This window comes from Globicephala melas, chromosome 5 (assembly GCF_963455315.2).
Source record: "Globicephala melas chromosome 5, mGloMel1.2, whole genome shotgun sequence".
NCBI lineage: Eukaryota > Metazoa > Chordata > Mammalia > Artiodactyla > Delphinidae > Globicephala > Globicephala melas.
This window is the reverse complement of record NC_083318.1, coordinates 7,466,691-7,490,027: the sequence shown is the minus strand read 5'-3', so window position 1 is coordinate 7,490,027 and position 23,337 is coordinate 7,466,691. Positions and strand designations below refer to the sequence as shown.

The following is a 23,337-nucleotide window of genomic DNA, read 5'->3' as shown; positions in this document are numbered from 1 at the left end:
AGAATTTAGGACTTTTCTATTCCACCCAGCATCTATAGATGCTATAAAACCTATTTTTCCACCTCTGGCTACTATGATGAGATGGAGCTGCCTGAGGTCTTTTCTGGCTTTTTTATCACCAAAATACCTGTGTTAGGCACTTATATGGCAGACACCAATGCACAGAGGGAACTACACCTAACAGTTTGGAGTAAAAACAAGAGCTGCATCCTCTCAGTACAACAATTAAACCCTGGTTAGTTCTTTATCCACTTTAATCACTCCAGTAAGTACTCTGTAACTTGCTGATAGTTTACTTTGCTTTGGGTTTGTTTTCTTTTATTTTTGGTGTTCTTAAGGAAAAATCAATCAACAACCACCTCAAACAACTTACCTCTCTCCTCTTTTTGTATCTTTGCTCTATTTTGTCAATCTTGTTCTGCTTTAAAATTTGCAAATTTGCTTAACATTTTTATCATCTTTGACACAATTACTTATTTCTAGTGATTGTATGGATTAATTTATATTTTCGTATTTTTTCAATTGTCTCTTTGATTATACCAGTGGGGAGGATAATATATGAATTCAAAACTCACCTCTTGACATGAAGCCTTAATCTTTTATCTCCAATTACTTTTTAATGTACTTTAAAATCTTATACATTCAGATACATCTTACCTTTTTAAACTATCTAGGCTGTTTGTTAATTAAGATCCCCAATAAACTTGATGTTTTAACCATTATCTGAGGTATATATAAGTGCCCTAATATTCTAATGTCTATAAAGCCTGGATTTTGCTGAAACAGTCTTGTTTTCTAATATTCGGCATTGAATCCAACTGGTACACTATTCCTTTAACTTGATTATTGATTGGGAATATATGCTCACAATTAAGTAAGATCCTCAATGTTGGTCTCTCAAGATTTAGGACACAACTCACAGGAAGGGAAATAGCCTCTTAGGCCAGCAGAATTTCCATGAGGACATCGTCCACAAATCTTTACAGCAGTCTGAAATTTTATTTTAGAACATAAAAATATCACTTTTGAAAATTAGTAAAACTTTGGGGTTTTAGTTTTTGCTTTTGTAAAGCATCTGCTAGTAATTGAAATAAACAGAAGTCACATACCAATTACTTCATCAAGAAGGTAATCACTGGGCTTCCCTGGTGGCGCAGTGGTTGAGAGTCCGCCTGCCGGTGCAGGGGACGTGGGTTCCTGCCCCGGTCCGGGAAGATCCCACATGCCGCGGAGCGGCTGGGCCCGTGGGCCACAGCCGCTGAGCCTGCGCGTCCGGAACCTGTGCTCCACAACGGGAGAGGCCACAACAGTGAGGGGCCCGTGTACCACAAAAAAAAAAAAAAAGAAGGTAATCATCTAGTGGGAGAGGAGCATATAAGAATAAAAAATAGTTCTTTTTATCCTGAGTTGTAGTTACAGCTCTGCTAGTTAATAAATAATGGCCTTTGGGAAGTAACTCAGTCAGTCAAAGCCTCAGCGTCTCGTAAAATTTAGTGAAATGTAGTGACGTACTTCATGCATAAGAAAACTAAGAAGCTCAAAAGAGAGAATTATATAAATCATTTTTAAATATGTCAAGATATTGTACAAAGGTGTATATGATTTTATTAAATGAATATATTTTTAGCTGACTAAACAATTTCTGATTCTGACCTAGTCTTGCATTGGAAAGTGCCTCACAACCAGAGGGTCTGCAGCAAGAACAATGTAGATACCTAAGAGAAGGCAAAGACCTGGTGACTGAGAAACAGAATCAGACATAGTTTCCCACGTGAGTAATTCCAAGCCCAGCACACGCTTTTGTTTCCCCTCTTAATAAGCACATTCTGATGTGTGCATGCCTGTGACAGTAGCTATGCTATGTACAAGCTCTTCCTCACATTTCTTTATGATTTAGGAAAGCAAAAAGAATGACATCAAGGGACTGATATCTTGAATCTTACCTTTGTGTCAAAAGTAGCAGATGCCAGTTGGGAGAGTATGGACAAAATATTGAGAAGTGCTTGTCTGCTTACTTCTAAAAAGACAAGTTCTTCTCCCAAAACCATCTGCCATGTAATCAAATTCTCTGGTCATCACACACAGACAAACTCAGTCAAATCAAAGTACAGATGGTCGTTTATTACAAAACAACACAGGAGGCTTAGAATAGATGATACATTTGGTCATTTTTGCACATAAAGTCTCTGATTAAGTATGAAAAATGTGAACATTTGTTTATCTTGGAAAAACTGCTATTACTTGTCAGGCATGACCAATTAGTTATTTCTAAACTGTTATCCATATAATTAAGAAAAACAGCCATCTGTAAAGTCAGAAGTTTGTGTCTCTTTTCTGATCCACATGTAAATGTAAGTTCCGTAATCTGATTTACTTCAAAGAGAATTATCAGGCACAATACAAGACAGATGATAGAAACTGATGTATTTTATAATTTCTTTCTCTGTTTATTCCTTCACTTAATGGGAGAATACATAGCTATTGTGGCTGGAATAAGGAAAACCAAAAAAGCATTACAAGAAAGCTTATCAGGATACTTATTTTTCAAATGTAAGCCATGAGTGCTATAAAGAAAAGTAAAATTGTCACATAAGAAAATTTGTATTATTTTATCACACTTAAGCATTTTACACACTCAAGGCAGGAAAAAAATGAAACATGATCAAGTCTTTAAAAATAACCTCACTGGAATTCAATTTTGATGTGCATTTATATGTTACATGTATGTGCTTGATCTTAATGAATATGACCTTATGATATGTTAAATATAACTTTTATACTTAGCTAATTAATAAATATTTATAAAATGCTTATTTATATTTCATTTGTAACAACCAGCATTCTTTATCTCAAGCAAAATTCCTACAATATAGGATTCAATATCAAATTGTGAACAAATGAACTAGTCACATAAAATGCAATTTTCCTGGTGTTTTTTCTTTTTATTTCCAGTAGTATTCAACACTTTCCTGAATTCCCAGAGTGGCAGTGAAGTATGTCACAAAAAAGGAATTCATGCATCACTTACCAATTCCAGATGTCCCCTACACCTACTGGTCTCACTATTTAATCATATACCCAGCTGTCTTCTCTTTATTTCACTTAGAATTTTTTAATTTTAAAAGACCGTAAACTCTATTTTAATTGAAATTATTAATGCATAAAGCAAAAATATACTCTATCTCTCATAACCAATTACTCTTGAATTACTTACTATTCTGATTTGAAAGTGCCAGTAAAAAATAAAATTCCATAGGAGATTGTCATCAGAATAAATTACTGATTTAATGACTTTCAAATACTTTTAATTCGTCAGAAAATAGGAAAATTCAAGATTCTGGGAATATGCCATTTATAGTATATGTGTGAGTAGCAAGTATTTCTGCTATGTATGAATAATCAATAGTGACTATTTCACATTTTAAACTTATAAAACATAATCAGAATACTTGATCAGGTTCCTTTCTGCATTTAATGCCATACAGTATATTTGAAGTTTGCTTATTAAATAGAAGCACTTTTTAAAATATTAAATCCATCTCTTACTCTTGAGAAAGAAAATATTTAATAATGGGGATATCGATATTAGAGAAAAGACTGAACTCTCACGTTCATGAAAGAGACAGGTGCTGCAGAAACTAGACTGACTTTTTGCGACACTTGTCAAATGACTTCCAGAGAAGACTTCAAGTCCAAAAGGCCACAATGCATGTTCTTCCTATCTGAGTCAATGTTGAAATAAGCAAGAAAAAATGTTTGTGAACTGAAATTAAATCATATGCAAAAGCTGCAAGATGAGTACTTCTCAATACGAAAGTTATTATGTAAAAGAAAAATTCAATGAGATGAAAGAAATAAGTGTTTGAATGAAATGAACAGGTAATCTGGTGGTTTTTATGGTTATCATTAGTATTAGTATAGTATTTTAGGTACTGAAAGAAAATTGAAACATTAAAAAATCAATTTCCATGGTTGTCTTCTAGATCAGATTTTTAGTCTTAAGAGCTCTTTTCTCTATTAGAATCTAGTGAGGGTACCAAGGAGCTTTTCTTTATGTGGCTAATATTTACTATACTAGAAATTAAAACTGAGAAATTTAAAACCACTTATTTATTTATCCATTAAAAGCAACAACAATAGACCTCTACAAGTTAATGAAAAATAACTATAATGTCTTAGACAATAAAAAAGATGAGAAAAGTGACATGGCTTCACATCTTTGCAAATCTTCTTGATGTCTGGCTTAAGAGAAGCCAGCTGAATTCTCATCTCCACTTTTGCATTCAAATCATTGTGATATCACATATGATGTAGCATCTGGAAATGGGTAGTTGTAAGAGAACGAGAGTGAAAAAGGCAAATAATATCATGGGATTATAGTGAAATTAATATTGCCCTCACTAAGCCACAAAAGGGTTTCAGAATCCCTATAGGACCTCAGAAAACACTGTGAGAACCACTATTATAAAGCATGTATAACACACAATCGGCTTCAAACCAATGGAAAGTACTTGACACTTGACAACACAGTTCAGTCTGTATTGTATATTTGTACCTAATGTTCATGTATGAGATAAAAGCGATAGTCATGAGTGCACTATATCTGCTATATCAATTAGACATATAATAATACAGAACTGATTACACAAAGATATAACACTGAAATATTTTAAAATGAAGAATGATGAAAAATAAAGTGAATTTTTTTTTTTTTTTTTGTGGTACGCAGGCCTCTCACTGCTGTGGCCTCTCCCGTTGCGGAGCACAGGCTCTGGACGTGCAGGCTCAGTGGCCATGGATCACGGGCCCAGCCACTCCGTGGCATGTGGGATCTTCCCGGACTGGGGCACGAACCCGTGTCCCCTGCATCGGCAGGCAGACTGTCAACCACTGCGCCACCAGGGAAGCCCCTACAGTGAATGTCTTAATTGTATGATTTTATTAAAACTAAGAAGATATTGAATTGAGCATAATAAGATTTATCTAAATTAGAAAACAGAGCATTGTAATTTTGGTTTCCTAAATTGATATAGTAGTTTAAATGATATCATCTAGATTATAAAGCAAACTCTCTAACTAACTGCCTTAGCTTAAAACACTAATCCCCGCTCCTTGTTTTTTTGTAACACCATGTAATATTGATGCACTTTATACTCATTCCTTGGTGTAACATTAAAGACAAGTTTATAAAACTGTCAGATGTAATGAGCTATGGTAAAACAGCAACATAGAGCACTTAGAGTCATACACCTCACAATGCTAAATTTCAATGAACCAGAGGCATTACGTATAATGTTGACTAACATTATTTTCACTGCCTGCTGGCCTGCAAAAAAAAAACCAAAAGAAATCTGTCATCAGGTTTTAAAAACGATGAATTAGTTTTTCAGTGAGAAATGCAACTGGAAAATAGCACTCATTATTAAATGATTTGCATAGAAATCCCATAGGATAATCCTTATATTAAAATTGTGCAATAAGGCCACACATCAGATCAGAGCAACAATGTTTCATAAAGTAAATAATTAGTGAATAAAGTGGTGAACAGATGAAAGACAAATATGGATTTGCTGACTAGATCTGAAACCGGTTGATGAGTAAGTGAGAAATGACCTAGTGTTAAGGAAAAATATGAAGCAGCAATAGATTTGTGATAACATCTGGAAGAGAGTACATGTGCTAAACTAAGGAAGACTGACTTGGTGAGAGCTTTTCTAGCCAGCCAAGGCAAGCAAAAGCCTCCCAAATGGAAGGTCCACTTCATAGATGAGATCTTGTTCTCTAATCAAATCCAAAACTCACAGCACCAGTTAATTTCTAAATACTATATTTGTTTTCCATGTTATCCAACCTTTAACTCTAGAATGTTTTCCCCTGGGATGAATATCACAGGTCAATATTGCAAAATACCAAAATGATAAGTGAATTTTTCCCATGTAAAAACTAGTTTGAGGGACTTCCCTGGTGGTGCAGTGGTTAAGAATCCACCTGCCAATGCAGGGGACATGGGTTCGATGCCTGGTCTGGGAAGATCCCACATGCCGTGGAGCAACTAAGCCCATGAGCCACAACTACTGAGCCCACGTGCCACAGCTACTGAAGCCAGCACACCTAGAGCCGGTGCTCTGCAACAAGAGAAGCCACCGCAATGAGAAGCCCGTGCACCACAACCAAGAGGAGCCCCCACTCACCGCAACTGGAGAAAGCCCGCGCGCAGGAACGAAGACCCAACACAGCCATAAATAAATAAATTTTCAAAATAAATAAATAAATAATAAAAACTTGCTTGACTAATCAATGCAGTCATTCCATTTATAAGTTTCAAAATTTAAGTTTTAGACTAAACAAAGTGACTGAATTGATTATCTTTAAAACTACAAAAGCAGGGCTATTAATTCTATGTATGTTGTTATAATTTGTTCCTTTTAGTATGATTATTATACTTTATACTCATCATTATTAAAATTTAAACAAAATACTCTAAATACAAGTTTTAATGTAATAATATATCATTTGTTATGATTTAATATTATTAGCCATAATTGTATTGTTAAAACACACATATATACACTTACATAAATGGTGAGTTAAAAAGCTGGAAATTAAAATATAGCCCCAAAAGTACCTTAATGGATAAAAAAAGACAATGTAAGTAAGTATCTGACTGCAGTGATTTCTAGATATAATCACAGTAAGAGTCAGGCTTGGATATTCCAGAAAATGTATGATTATAAAGGGACCAAATTTCAGATGAGCTTATTGACAACAGATTTTCCTTATTACTTCTTCTTACTAAAATTCCAATCAGCACCTTTCCCTTGTTACATATGCATTGAGGAAGGCAGAAATTAGGGAATCTGCTACCCTTTGTGTTTGGAATGAGGGCATCAGAAAGATTAAAAACTGCAGAACTCTGGGTACATAACAGCTCTGCCCAAGCCTTTGCACTAAGACACTTGACCAAACTCTAGCCTAGCTTCTGGCAGCAGAAGCCTGGGTCCCTAGGATGACACTGCAGCACACACACCATTAAAATGCCTGCCCAAAAAAGCCCAACATTGCCAATAGTAAATAGGAAAATTTACTATTGTACTATTTGTTCTAGCCAACTCTTATGACAGGCCCCTGACCTCCCTTTCTTAGAGTGTTTACTAAAAAGGACTTGAAGTTTTGAATATGTGTCTCTTGTAACTCAGAAGCATCTCTCTCCAGGGTTTGGGAACTATTCCTTTGAAATGTAGTCATTAAGAAGGCCTCTGCCTCCCAGTCTCTGTGGGAAGATAGAATCCTGACTTGGATAACTACCAGTCTGCAGACATAGCTGGCCTAATCACATTTATACTGACCAATCTGTGTACTTTTTCACCTCTCCAACTCTACCAAAATTCCCCTCCCTCCTTCTCCCTTTAAATTTCCCAGTCACCTTTGTAGAAATCGGAATGGAGCTCGGCTCTTTCCCTGTCAGCAGTTACTGAGTAAAATCTGTTTTCACTCTTTTAACGAATGCCCCACTGTGTTTATCATTGACAGTTTCACAGGCAATGTGTCAGCATAGGTAGAAATAAATAGATAGAAAGGACAGATACATAGATAGATAATTGGTAGATAGATAGATAGATAGAAAGGAAGAAGGAGAAAGCACATGTGAATCACTTAGGAAACAGGTGAAACCTAGTTTCCATTTCCTAAAGCATGTAAACAGACCTTGGCTTCATAATCAGTGAAATATCAAGGAGGTGTCCATGTCATTCACTGAATCTCAGATCTTCTCACCACCTAACTAACCCTGGGACCCACACCAGCCCTCTTTCTTTTAATACCAAAATCACAATTAAGTGTGATGCTGCAGCATTCCATTATCTTGCAGAACTCCCTGTGTTAGATCAATAAGGCCTCTTACTGATTTGGATTTGGAAGTTGGAAACATTGGATTTGTAGTCTATCTGATATGTGAAAATTCATGTGTCAGAGAAAAAGGGCATGATAGCTTGCTCTAAAATTACATTTGTTAAAAGCTTTATGCCTTTGGGTGAAATCTTACCTAGACATTCAAATCCTGAAGGAAGATAGAAATCATCAAATTTCCCCAAATAATAGTGAAATAATAGAAGTAACTGGGCTGAAGTATGTTCAAATTTCTATTTCATGTTACTACACATAAGTTGAAAAGTAGAAAGTGGTCACATAACGCAGGTTTTTACTTTAATAAATATTCCTATTAGCTAACAAGTTAACTAAAAGAAGTGAAAAAGAAATCAAATGGAAGTATTTTCTCAATTTTCATAAGATACACTGATTTACCCCTTATAGTACTGAAGGATAGTCATAGCAGGATAATTTTTGTTGGATTTCTTTATGCACTTATTTGTTTTAGACGAGTTAGGCAACTGGATGCTACAAATCTACAAAAAAGCATAAAATGTATTATCATTTAAGGATTCATTTCTCTTTTGACTATTACATATGACACAGAGGTAGAATGAGAAAATTCATTTTTGCAAAAAAGGAAATACAGGGCTTCCCTGGTGGCGCAGTGGTTGAGAGTCCGCCTGCCGATGCAGGGGACACGGGTTCGTGCCCCAGTCCGGGAAGATCCCACATGCCGCGGAGCGGCTGGGCCCGTGAGCCATGGCCGCTGAGCGTGCGTGTCCGGAGCCTGTGCTCCGCAGCGGGAGGGGCCACAACGGTGAGAGGCCCGCGTACCGCAAAAAAAAAAAAAAAGGAAATACAAAAATTCCAAATATGGTTACCTGGAAAATATTATATTCTGACACAAAAGACAAATATTAATATGAAATGTATTTCTCAATGCCAGTTCCATGAGGAGAGCAATTGTTCCATTTCTCAACACTGTCAGTGTTATGAATAGGCAACTTTGCACACAATGTTATTTCAAAAGCCCCCAAAAGACTCCTATTTGCAATCCACAAAAAGCACCATAAATCTCTTCACCCTATTCATCAACGCCTCATATTCTAAGAATAATTTTTGGACAGAATTCTGGGTTCATTAAATGTAGTTACCTTGGGTGGTAGCAAAAATTTAGACTGATCTGTCATTCATATTTTAACATAAGTGAATTTATAAACTCTTTGTGAAGAGCAGATTTGCATTTAGATACTATGGAAATTGAAAGTAATAATAACCTTTATTTGTTTCAGGGTTCTTTCTTCTCCAATTTATGTGCTCTCCTTGGGTGAAATCTCTGGAAATTGTAAATGCTAATCTCACCTAAATCTGAGGTCTGGTAAAGATAAGAGAGTGGATATCACTTTCAAAGGAGATTTAATGTTTCCTGCATAGTGTTATCCTATGTGTCACATCCATAATATTGTTAAAGTTGTAAGTTATGATGATTAACATTTTAGGCACACCTGCAAAGAAGAAAGGCATGTATGTAAGAGGGGGAAAAATGTGGGAGATATATTTTATATTAACACATGTGTGTTTTCCCTTAATGAAAAGCTCTACAGCAACCAAAACAAAAACAAAAACAAGCAGGGGGCAGGGAGAAAGAAAGAAAGAGGAAAGAGAATAGCTCATACCATGGTAAAAGAGAAAATGAAGAAATTCATTTGACGTAGTCAATTGTTTTCCATGAATCTGCAGGGGGAGTAGCATGAACAATTGTTTTTCATGCCTGTCTTATGTCCTTATCTCAACCCTCATCAAATGGCCTTTCCAGAATGCAGCCTAGTGCTTGGAGGCAGATGGTAGGGCATGTCATTATGATACTGAAGTTCTTATGCCTAGAGAAGATTAATAATAATAACGGTCTCTCATGCCTCCAATTTAAAATGCTGAAATTCTTCCACAGAAAGCACACTGGTTTCAATATTTAATGGTGAAAATAAATATTAGCTTACTATTTCAGCATTAAATGATGAAAATGGTGTTCTTTCACTGATTTATATTTTAGGCATTGCAAAATACACAATTTTTTGCATATGATTTTGAAAAATATGGCCACCAGCACAAAATCATTTAGAGCTTTAATTAGACATAGAGCAGGTTTATAGTTATCATATTTCTTGCACCTCTTTTTTTTAAATAAATTTTTATTTATTTATGTATTTATTTTTGGCTGCGTTGGGTCTTCGTTGCTGCGTGAGGGCTTCTTCTAGTTGCGGCGAGAGGGGACTACTCTTTGTTGCGGTGCACGGGCTTCTCATTGCGGTGGCTTCTCTTGTTGCAGAGCAAGGGCTCTAGGCTCGCAGGCTCAGTAGTTGTGGCGCACGGGCTTAGTTGCTCCGCAGCATGCGGGATCTTCCCAGACCAGTGCTCGAACCCGTGTCCCCTGCATTGGCAGGCGGATTGTTAATCAATGCTTCACCAGGGAAGTCCCTCTTGCACCTATCTTAATGATAGGTTTTAAAATATTTCTGAATCATAAACTCAATAATTTGAAACACCTTTTTAAATGTATCGTTTCTGAGGAAAGGAGAATATACTACTCATTATGTTACATCTATGTCTAATAAAACATCCTGAAAATAATTTGCTATTTTGAAATTAATTGATTTGTAACTGTTTTGTGTTTGGCTCTGGCAAACATCAGTAACATATATGATCTGTTCTTTAATGTGTTCTTTGCCTCCCTGTTTATTCCACAATATCAAACATTTAATAATATATTTACTTACATGTTAATTATTTATATAGTACTACAAGAATATAAGCTACATGAGAGCATATATGTTTCATTATAACATTCACATCACTTGAGACAATGACTATCTGTAAAGTTGACAGAGGATGGCTAATAAGGCAGTTATCATAGACTTTTAGGAATCAGCACACTTGATAGGAGCAAAATTATAACATTAGTATGATAATAGTACCTAGCTCAGTTTTTATGAAAATTAAATGATAGTCACATATGATATGTGCATATTAGTTTTTCTAAGCCAAATGTTTCCATTGATTGCTATAGGTAGATCTGAGCATATCGTATAACTTAGTAGGCAAAAATTCTGGGAATACTTTTCTGCAATACTTGCCATTCTGGAGACTGGAAGTTCAAGATCAGGGTACCAGCATGATTGAGTTCTGATGAGAGCCCAGTTCCTGGCTTTTAGATAGCTACCTTTTAGCTGTACCCTCACATGAAGGAGAGACAGAGTGAGAGGGAGTGAGAGAGAGGAATCAAGCTCTCTTGTGCCCCTTCTGATAAGGGCACTAATCCTTTCATGAGGACTCCACTCTCGTGACCTAATTACCTCTCAAATGCCTATTTCCTATTATCATCACACCAGGGGATAGGATTTCAAAATATGAATCTTGGGGAGACAAAAACATTATGTCCATAACACAGGTGGAGTCTATGGTCACCTCCCTTTGGACTTAAGTGGGCTCTCTAATTGCTTTGACCGATCGATTGGACCTTTCAGAGACTGGCAGCTCCCACTTCTTGTCTCTTGAACCACTTGCTCTTAGAACCCTTAGCTGCCATGTGAGAAAACCAGTGACCTGCTGGGGAGACCATATGAGGAGAACTTCAACCATTGGAGAGAGAGAAGGAGAATGGCCAGCTAATGCCAGTCTTCCATCCTTCCAGCCATCCTTATCAAGGTGCCAAACATACGAGAGAAGGCTTTTTGAACCTTTCAGACCAAACCAGTAATGAGCTAAATACCACCTCAAAATATGGATCAGGAGAATCACCCCATTGAGCCTTGCCAGAATTCCTGACTCACAGATAATGAGCATAATAAAATTATTGTTGTTTTAAGCCACAAAGTCCAGGGTGATCTGTTTTGCAATGATAGATTCAACACAGACCTAGAACAATGTTTGTGAACTACTGAATTAGCCAACTTTCAATTTTCTGTGCTAGTTATATATTGCTGTGTAGCAAGAACTTAGCACCTTGACTAACATACATTTATGATATCACAGTCTCTTTGGGTCAGGCGTCTGTGCCCAGCATAGCTGGGGCCTCTGTTTCAGGGTGTCATAAAGCTGCAGCCGAGTTGTGGGGCAGGACTGTGGTCTCATCTGAAGCTTGACTGGGCAGGATCTGCTTTCAGGCTCACATAGCTGTTGGAGGAATCAATCTCCTTTTGGGCTGTCAGACCAAGGCTCTCGGTTGCCTGCTGGCTATTAGCTGGAGGCCACTCACATACTCTTGGTACACCGGCATTACCTGCACGACCACCTGCTTCTGAACAGCCATCAAGGACATAATCTTCTACCTAGATGACTTACAGCTGATGTCATGGAATCATGTGCAGATAATCACATACATCTATCACCTTTGCCTTATTCTATTGATTAGAGATTAGTCACAGTTTCTGTTCATACTCAGGAGCGAGGTTCATGCAGGGTGTGAACACCAAGTGGCAGGGACCATGGAGACCACTGCAGAGTCTGTCTTCCATACTATCCTACACCTAGACTTTTTTTTTTAATATGTGATAAATGCTTTGAGATTATAGAACAATTTTTTAATTGAAGTATAGTTGCTGTACAATATATGTTATAGGTGTATAATATAGTGATTCACAATTTGTAGTTTATGCTCCATTTACAGTTATAAAATATTGGCTATATTCCCCATGTTGTACAGTATATCCTTGTAACTTATTTTATACCTAACAGTTGGTATCTCTTACTCCTCTACCCCTATATTGCCCCTACCCCTTTCCCTCTCCCCACTAGTAACCACTAGTTTGTTCTCTACATCTGTGAGTCACCTTCTTTTTTGTTACATTCACTAGTTTGTTTTACTTTTTAGATTCCACATATAAGTGATATCATACAGTATTTGTCCTTCTCTGTCTGATTTATTTCACTTAGAAAATTTTTTCATTTCTTACTTGTTGTATCTAGAAGTATCCTAAGTGACACAGCAATCAGAACTAACCTAGATTAACAGAGGACTGGTTAGAAAGTTTTGGCATTTGAAATGTAGTTACAGATTTTGATACTGAAGCATTTGACTAAGGAATTTCCAATTAATAAATTATAATTTTGTTCCCATCAAAATAGGAAGTGATTTGTTCTGATACATGCTCAAAATGACTGTCCTCATTTCCTCTCTGAAATTCTCCTAACTCCTGAATCTGTAAAATTTTAGTAAAAAAGTAAGAGAAGCATGGAAGAAAGTGGCTGTTCCCTCAATACAATGAGGACAATCAGAAAAAAAAAAAAAAAAAAAAAGTTTGTTTTAGGCAGCAGTTTAAGCCATAGTGGCAAGGGAAGAAAAAACAGGTTCCAGTAAACCATGGATGCCCCAGTACGTCACTTGCAGACTTTTGGAAATCAAGGTGTAAGAACTGCTTTCATGACTCTACCACTGCAGGCTGCCCTAAAGGTCTCCGATGTCCACCCCAAATCGTGGTCTGTCCTTCACACATTATTGATGGAATATCCTCAAGCACACACAGTAAATGAACTTTGGAGAAAGGCACCAGGCCCTGTGTGAGCAGGAGAGTGAACTGAAACTGTCAAGGAGAGATTATAGAGGTAGTGTTCCCTCTTATTAGTTTCTCTTAAGAAAAGTCAACATTTTAGAAAGAATGTCAACACGAACACATTGGGATTAACATATACATACTACTACATATAAAATAGATAACTAATAAGAACCTACACAGGGAACTCAATACTTTGTAATGACCTACACAGGAATAGAATCTAAAGAAGACTGGACATATGTATATATATATATAACTGACTTACTTTGCTGTACAGCAGAAACTGACACAACATTGTAAATCAACTATACTCCAATAAAAATTAATTTTAAAAAAAGCTAAGGTAGTCTAAGTGGGGGCCGGGAGGTGGTGTCAGGAAACCAGAGAAGCTTCAGCTAGTGAAGAAACTGGACTGTATGCCCCTGCCCACACCCCCCCCCCATTTTGTCACCTCACCTAGGCAGACAAGATCCTAAAGTGGGGAAGGACAAATGAAAGTCAAAGCTAACACATCAACATGTTGGTCACTGCTAACGAAGCTTCGCTCCTTGACCAAATTTTAGTCAGGCTCCTCTGAACTTACTTCTCAACTAAGCCTCCGTCTTAGCCCCCCATCCTGTCTTTGGCCTGCCTGGCCCAGTTTTAGCAAGAATTCTGCTGAGTTATTTTAGGGAGAACCCCACCTTTGATGTCTAATCATCCTTGATACCTGATCACATTCCTTATCCCTCACATTTGATGTATAAATCCTTGGTTAAGTTGGTTTAGCAAGAATCCTCCCACTTATCTTTGATGTCTAATATTCCATCCCCTTGATCCCCTCACTCTGCTCATTGGCTGTAAATCCCACTTGTCTTTGTTTCACCTAGAGTAGATCCTAGTCTCTCTTCCTACTGTGAGGATCTTGGTACCTCTCACAACAGTTCTGAATAAAGTCTCCCCTACTGTTTTAACAAGTGTCAGAACAATTTTTTCTTTAATGTTGCTGCCCTGAGAACATGGGCAGGCCCAGAAACACCCGCCCCTGCTGTGGGAACCTGAGGCTGGAGGAATGGCTACTTGAAGCTCCAAGTGGACATTGATGGAGATGGGTTGGAAAGCCAATTGATATCACCCACCCACATGGACTTTCCACAAGACTCTACCTTCAGGCTCATCTCAAGGTTGAGAAGCGCGTACAACATCTATGTAAACTTGGAGTGAAGTCGGTCCAATGTTTAGAACCTTGGATGGCTGAGCTCATTTCTGGAGGAAAAATACACTCTAAGGATTGTCTCTCAAAATTAGGAAAAAGGTTCACTTTTTCTTTCTTGGAGAGCATGAGGCAAGTATTACCCCCAAAACTGTATGAGCTACCTATAGGCAAAGTTGGATGCTTTTGAGATGGAAAGGGTGTGCTAAGAATAACTAATAACTAAATTTTGAAATAGTTATTTATTGGCCAATAAGTAGGTTTTATTTCATTGATGGGTATATAGATATAATAATAATATTTATAATAATATTTAAATAATAATTATTTAAACTATTTTTACAAATAAAATGATTTATCAATATATAAAATATACATGAAATCATTTTTTCCATTCAAAGTAACTTAGTAGGAAAATTTTCCTGATATATATTCCTGTAATAGAAACTGCTTCTTCACCATATCTGCATTTAATATCTTATTATTTATACTTTTCTCTAGGACTCATATTTTTGTATGGTCTTATTTTTTAATTTTGTCAAAATTACCTACAATCTCTCCAAAGTTATATTTAATGAATAATAAATTTAATATCCTTGACCATTTTAATAAACCCCACTCTATACCATAATACTATTTTAATTGGAACGTCAGTCTACAGTAGCTGAAGTCTTTGGTAAGCATAGAGAAAATTCTGAAAATGAAAGATATTCGCAATTTCATTTGTATATTGAAATTTACGTATATTTCAAACAAATTTATTTTCTCACATAAATTTTTATTTTTGACTCATGTCAGAGTAGCTTTCTTGGATAAATAGCATTACAATAAAACTAATAATATAATACGTTTATGATTCTTTAGAATATTTTATCAAGTCTTGATTATAAAACTAAAGGCTTTCTAAATTTTACTTTATTCTACTATACAATAAAATATTAATTAAATGTAAAAGCTTCATCAAAAAATCATTCTGGCAAGTTATTTATCAATGTGAATCTATAGTATTCCAAATTAAAAAAAACTTCAACACATATTTTTCTCTCAATTTATTTGTTTCCTTCCTCCCTTGAACTTTCAGGTGTGTATTTTAATAGGTTCCTGTATCATTGCTTTTAATAATTGCATGTTATCGCATCCTTCAAAATTGAAATTATTTTTGTTGTTCCATTATTTGAATATTAGACTAAAGGTTTCCAAATGGTTTTGAAGAAAATAAAGCCAAAGTTTATTGGAATTATTTTCAAAATGCCAAATATAATAGTAGTAGAACTCTATTTATTTATTTATTGTAAAGATTCAAACCCTTCTAAATTAACGATGGGTCACAAAAACAGAAAGCATTTTTTATCATGCTGAAACGTACATTTTACATCTGATACCATATTCACACAAAAATTATAGTTCAGTTATTCTCTTTATGTATTTTACTGATACATTTTGATAATAGATCTTATTACAAGTGGTACATGACTAATGCTTCTTTAGAAAGAATACGAATTTTGTATACACCGCCACCAATTCCAAGTACATTTTTGCTCCATGTTTCTTTATTTTACCATAAATATATTGTTTATATTATAGTGCAAAAGTAAATCATTTTATTTCTATTTAGAATATCTTAACTAAATTTGCAATCACAAATAATTTCATATGTTACATATTGATAGAATGAACCTCCAAATAGTTCACTTTGATTCTGTGAGGTAGTTAAATAACTAAAATCATGACTGAAACTGATTTTCTGTTTGAAGCATCTGATGACACTGGCATAAATTGAACTTCATTTAACACTTGCTTATTTTGCTTTCTCCTGAAGGAGCTGACATAATAAAGACATTGCTTCACTTTTAGTATTTGCAGGAGAAAACTTAGACTTGAAAATGAGTGACACTACTTTAGAGGAATATTTTGACCTAAAATAAAGGCTATGTTTTGTAGAGTAATAAGTAAATGCACATTCTGCAGCTGAACATGTTAAATTATCTTCACTAGGCACAGAATCTCTAACATGAAGGTTACTTTCAAGTAGTGGTCAATGCATATTCTAAGATTTGTTTCTTCTGGTTTTCACATAGTGATGAGGCCTTGCTTTCCATTCATTTCGCAGATTACTCATACATCATCAAACATTAATATTCCTAAGAAATGGAAATTCAGTACTTACTAATTAAACTTTTTTCTTTTAAGTTTAGTATATAAAAAATGAGTATATTTTAATTTTTTAATGTGTTACAAAGCAAAAAAAAACAGTATAAAAAGGTGAGATTTTACACCAATAAAATTTAAAACATTGTAGCAAGAGCACTCAAGCTATTCTCTATTTGCTCTGTGCTCCGATCAGCTTCAATTTTCTATGTGTGATTTACAAATGATATTATTCTTTTGCTGTTTGCCACTGACACCACTGACTAATAGCCTGCCTATATCTTCCATGTTAAAGACCTCATCACAAACCATGGCACACCTGGCTGTTTTATCAAATTGTAGGTTGTAACAATCATATCTAATACTACTCCTGCCATAACCAGAAAGAATTAGCTAACCCTGCTCACACATGCCCCTTGTAATTAATTTTATCAGCTAGTGCTTTCCACACTCTCCTTAAAAGAGAAGGGCTAGATAATTCTGCAAAGAGGTGGGGAAAGAGGGGTACATTTCTGATAGTTATTCATATTCGACAACAGTTTAAAATGAGAGCTCGCCACAGTGCATAGTCATTTCATATGTTACCAGCTGAGACCATGGAAGAATTTGGATGGACAAAGCAACAATCTACCAAACTCGTCCCAGGTTACTGCTAATATTAATAATTTAAAATGTTTAAAATAGTAACAAAAATCTAATCCATACAGATTGATATAGCAAAAGGTAAAAACAAGGATCAATCTAAGCAAAGCAGAGCACATGGTCACCTAGTTATGGAGAACCTGACCAATATCAGAGGACTGATGACTTAATGTCAAACGGTGGCATACTGGGGGAAAGAAAAACACCAGGATGGAATGACAGGAAGTACCTTTTCTCTCCTATATGCAAATATGTTCCAGGTGAATAGCAGGTCAGGATAACTGCTGAGATACTAATGTGGTTCTTTTTCTCGTAGATCCCCTTTCCTCTCCCCTTTTCCAAGAAGTTAGCATGACCCATAATTATAATTATTCCTTGGTAATTTTGGCATGTCTAAGATCAGAAGCTGCTTAAAGATAATCATTTGGGGGGCATTTTTGAAAGTTGATGCCCTTTATAGAATTTGTATCAGGTTCTCAAAGCACGGCCAGAGAGATGGGCATGGCACTGAGAAATAAATATGAGGAGAAGAATATTATTTAATGTTGGAAAGAGGATAGAAAGTGCAGATCTTATAGGCAAAGATTTCTTAGGCCACAGAAAGAAATAAGCATACAATTAAAACATGACAAAATACACTTCATCAAAATGAAAAATAACTTTGTTCATCAAAACACACCATTAAGAAAGTTACTAGGCAAATCAATTCAGCATATTTTGAAAATATCAGCAAAACATATTCAGCATAGTATATTCAGAATACATAAAAAGCTCTTATAACTCAATAATAATGAAAAAACATTTCAATTATTTTAAAAGTAGAAAAAGACTTGAACAGACCCTTCTCAAAAGAGGATATGTGAATGGCCAATAATGATATGAAAAATTGTTTTACACAGTTGGTCATCAGGAAAATGTAAATTGAAACCTCATTGAGATACCATTAGATACCACTGGTATACTCACTAGAATCACTAAAACTTTTTTTAAAGTTCTGAACAGTACCAAATTTTGGTAAGAATGTGGCACACCTGGAACATTCATATGATACTGGTAGAGAGTAAAATGGTACTACCATTTTGAACAAATTCTGTTCTTACTTTTTTTTAATAAAGTTAAAGATTATCTACACTCTGACCCAGAAATTTCACTTCTAGGTATTTTTCCAAGGGGAATAAAAAAAAAATTTATCCACAAAAACACTCATACAAGACTGTCTATAGCAACTTATTCACAGTTGTGAAAAGAAAAAAATAAAGACAGATGGCAATCAACAGGAAAATGGATGCAATAAAATACTACTCAGCAATTAAAGAAACAAACCACAAAGACATACAAAACATGGATGAATTCACAATAGGATGACCAACAGTCCCAGTTTGCCTGGGACTGAGGTGCTTCCCAGTACACAGGACCTGCAGTTCTAAAACAAGCACAGTCCCAGGAAAACCAGGATGGTTGCACCTTAAAAGACATTATGTTGATGAAAAAAGGCAGACACAAAAGGGAACAGTTGTACACTGTTGGTGGGGATGTAAATTGGTGCAGCCATGTGGAAAACAGTATGGAGGTGCCTCAGAAAACTAAAAATAGAACTATAACATGGCCCAGCAATTCCACCTGGGTACGTATACAAAGAAAACAGAAATACTAATTCTAAATGATTGACTTTTTAAATGGTAATTAAAACATATAGACCTGGAAAAAGTTATCCTTGTCATATACATGAGAAATATTCAGTAATAGCCAACACTGCAAGATATTCTCTGAGATGCAATATTCTCTGAGATAAAAATCAACTTTCCATTAGATTATTTATTCATCTGTCCATACTTCAAGAGAAATACTTGTATACTTTGGATATGTTAAAAATTAAATAATTTCTATTATAAGAATCAGAACCCAATTGAAAATGAAATTATAGATACGTATATTATTTCATATATATGAAATTTTTGCCATGTCATGTGGCTTGTAGGATCTTGGTTCCCAGGCTGGAGGTCAGGCCTCAGCTCCTGTGGTGGGAGCTCGAAGTCCAAACCACTGGACTAACAGAGAATCTCAGGCCCCGGGTAATATTAACCGGAGTGAGGCCTCCCAGCGGTCCTCATCTTGGCACCAAGACCCAGCTCTATCTAACTGCCTACAAACTCCAGTGCTGGACGCCTCAGGCCAAACAACCAGTAAGACAGGAAAACAGCCCAACCCATCAAAAAAAAGAAAAAAAGAAACGAGAAAAAAAAAATATGTTACAGACGAAAGAGCAAGGTAAAAACCTACAAGTTCAAATAAATGAAGACAAATACACAACCTACCTGAAAAAGAATTCAGAGTAATGATAGTAAAGATGATCCAAGATCTTGGAAACAGAATGGAGAAATTACAAGAAACATTTAACAAGGATCTAGAAGAACTAAAGAGCAAACAAACAATGATGAACAACACAATAACTGAAATTAAAAATAATCTAGAAGGAATCAATAGCACAATAACTAAGGCAGATGAACGGATAAGTGAGCTGGAAGATAAAATGGTGGAAATAAGTGCCAGGGAGCAGAATAAAGAAAAAAGAATGAAAAGAATTGAGGACAGTCTCAGAGACCTCAACGCAAGAACATTCAAATGATAGGGTCCCAGAAGAAGAAGAGAAAAAGAAAGGGTCTGAGAAAATATTTGAAGAGATTATAGTCAAAAACTTCCCTAATATGGGAAAGGAAATATTCAATCAAGTCCAGGAAACACAGAGTACCATACAGGATAAACTCAAAGAGAAACACGCTGAGACACATATTAATCAAACTATCAAAAATTAAATACAAAGAAAAAATATTAAAAGCAGCAAGGGAAAAACAACAAATAACATACAAGGGAATCCCCATAAGGTTAACAGCTGATTTTTCAACAGAAACTCTGCAAGCCAAAGGGAGTGGCAGGACATATTTAAAGTGATGAAAGGGAAAAATCTACAACCAAGATTACTCTACCCAGCAAGGATCTCATTCAGATTTGATGGAGAAATTAAAACCTTTACAGGCAAGCAAAAGCTAAGAGAATTCAGCACCACTAAACCAGCTTTACAACAAATGCTAAAGAAACTTCTCTAGGCAGGAAACACAAGAGAAGGAAAAGACCTACAATAACAAACCCAAAACAATTAAGAAAACGGTAATAGGAAAATACATATAGATAACTACCTTAAATGTAAATGGATTAAATGCTCCAACTTAAAGATACAGACTGACTGAATGGATAAAAAAACAAGACCCGTATATATGCTGTCTACAAGAGACTCACTTCAGATCTACGGACACATACAGACTGAAGGTGAGGGGATGGAAAAAGATATTCCATGCAAAAGGAAATCAAAAGAAAGCTGGAGTAGCAATTCTCATATCAGACAAAATAGACTTTAAAATAAAGACTATTACAAGAGACAAAGAAGGACTTTGGGCATAAGGACTTTGGGCAAACTATTGGGCATAAGATAGTCTTAAGGATGTACTGTACAACATGGGGAATATAGCCAATATTTGTAATAACTGTAAATAGAAAGTAACCTTTTAAATGTGTAAAAAAAATTTAAAACCTTTAAAAGTCATATAAACATAAAGAATTTATTTTAAATAAGTCAATAAACAAAACTATGTGTAAACAACCTGTTCTAACAAGGATGTGTTGGACCCGGATTCATGGTAACGCAATTAAGTTTCTCTCGGGTATATTTATTCCTCCCTATTGGATATGAGAGAAAATTTCCTGTTGAAGTGGTCAGATTCATTACACATATAACCTAATCAATGCAGAGACCATATCTTCCTATTGCTATGTTCAAGAAGACTGAAGTAATTAAAAATAAATTCCAAAAAAAAGTTTTTTAAAAAATTCCATTTTTTAATATAAATACCTCACAAACACTAACCAGGACCTAAACGCACGTCCACATCAGGCACTTACCTTTTCTATTCACTGCTCCTTCAGTTCCCATCGGTTCGAGGGATTTCTTGTTATTAATTTCTGAAAAATAGAAAATACAGCTTCCACATCTGTATGGTTGGTTTCTTTAGCCTTTATCTTCCGTTCCTAATATCAGAACACTTTCTTAAGCCGGCTTACTTAACTATTTCCCCCAAAAGAAAAAGTTCATTCTGGGAGAAAAGGAGCTGCTCTTGTTATACACAGACTTCTAAGATGGTCTCGAATACAGTGTTCCCCAGCCCCCTGGTGTGCACACATCTGCTCCCAATTATTCAATTAAACAGTAATTTAGGTACCTTCCAGAAGGAATACTGCAGGTACAATTACCAAATCAATTGGCCTAACAAGAGCCATATTATCCAGGTAGGCTTGACCTAATTACATAAAGTCTTTAAATCTGGGTCTAGGTCCAAGACTCGGGCGCTCAGAAGCGTGATGCACCGTTTCTGGCTTGGAGGTGAAGGAGACCTTGTGGCAAGCGATGCCGGCAGAGTGTAGGGCCTGAGAGCAGCCCCAGATGACGGTCAGTCAGAAAGGAAACAGTGACCTCAGTCTTACAACGGCAAGAAACTGAGTTTTTCTTGGACGGTACATACTTTGGAATTTAACTTGGAAGCAGACTTCTCCCAGAGCCTCCAGGTAAGAGCTTAACCTGGCCGACACCCTGGCGTCAGTTTAGTGTTACCCTGACCAGATAACCCAGCCATATGGTGGTACCGGACTTCTGAACTACGGAAATGGTGAGGTAAGAATTTTTTGTTGTTTTAAGCCGTTAAATTTGTGGTAATTTGTTACCAAGCAAAAGAAAAATAATACACCTCTAAATGTGCCATCTATGACATAATGCCTATTTTCATATGAACAATGTGTTTTCTAGTAATAGTCACATTATAAATTTTGAAGCATGTGTGCTGGTTTACCAACTTAAGCAAAATATCTTTGTACATGTACTGCTTGAACACTATTTTAGTCATATATTACACTATATATGTCAGAACTGACCATATTTTCCTCATCTGCATTTTTTAAATGTTATTATAAATACTGTATTGCTTTTAGCCATTTTCCTTTTAACTACTGGAAAAGAAACCAAAACAATTCTAAGTTTTTGCGTTTTTCGTGTAATAAAAATCACCTGATGGCTGGTAAGAACACCTGCTCTGATTCTCGCTGATAAATTTTCAGTAATACTTTTCAGGTGACTATTTTTGGTCAGAAACTAAAATGTGTTTATGTCTGTGTCTCTTAATTCTTTTAGTGTAAATTCTGAACAGAAAAAATATTTAGTAAGAAAAACTTTACACTTATTATAAAGTATGTATTTCTTGTGTTTAGCTGATACTCATCAAACATTCTGCATGTGCTGTAGATAGAACTTATATTTGATGGTACTCAGTTTTATGGCTTTAGCTATTTAACTTTTCCAGATATAAACTAAAATATGGTGACAATATGAATTAGATTTGTTTTAAATGTATTGCTTCATCATGGTTGCCACATAGAAAGTTACAGACTTTTGTTATGGAAGACACACAAAAGATAGAGCTTCCAAATTTCATTGGAAAAAACTCCAAAGATAGTTTTGATACGTGATATGCTATCGTATCTATATACTCAGAGTATTTTTGAGTTCCTAGTTGAAACTGGAATTTTCAAATTGATGTTTGAAAGTAATAACGTGGGTGGTTAATAGTTTTGATAAAGACACAAGATTTTGAAAGGTAGTCCTAGTCATTTTAGGTTCAGTAGTGGATCTTAATATTCTTCCAAAAAGAATGAAAGCATCCTAATACCAGAACATAGGCTGACATCAAACTTTTCAATATTTTACAAACTATAAATTTTTTTAAAGAGTTCTGTGCAGTTTTGAAGGTATGAAGTGTCCAGTTACCTATGAAAATTGAGATTATATTTGCTTTTTTCTATCTACCATTTTTATCAACTGAGGATATTGTTTGGGTA

General features: G+C 35.6%; 1 long non-coding RNA gene across 1 annotated transcript in view; it reads left to right on the top strand.

Moving 5' to 3' along the window:
• LOC132597306 (uncharacterized) overlaps positions 1-22,008 on the top strand; it is a 35,573-nt gene extending 13,565 nt beyond the window's left edge. The window contains exons 3-4 of the long non-coding RNA XR_009563848.1: positions 1,658-1,771; positions 21,783-22,008. This is a non-coding gene — a long non-coding RNA (uncharacterized lncRNA). The remainder of the gene's footprint in view (positions 1-1,657; positions 1,772-21,782) is intronic.
• Positions 22,009-23,337: the final 1,329 nt, after the last annotated feature.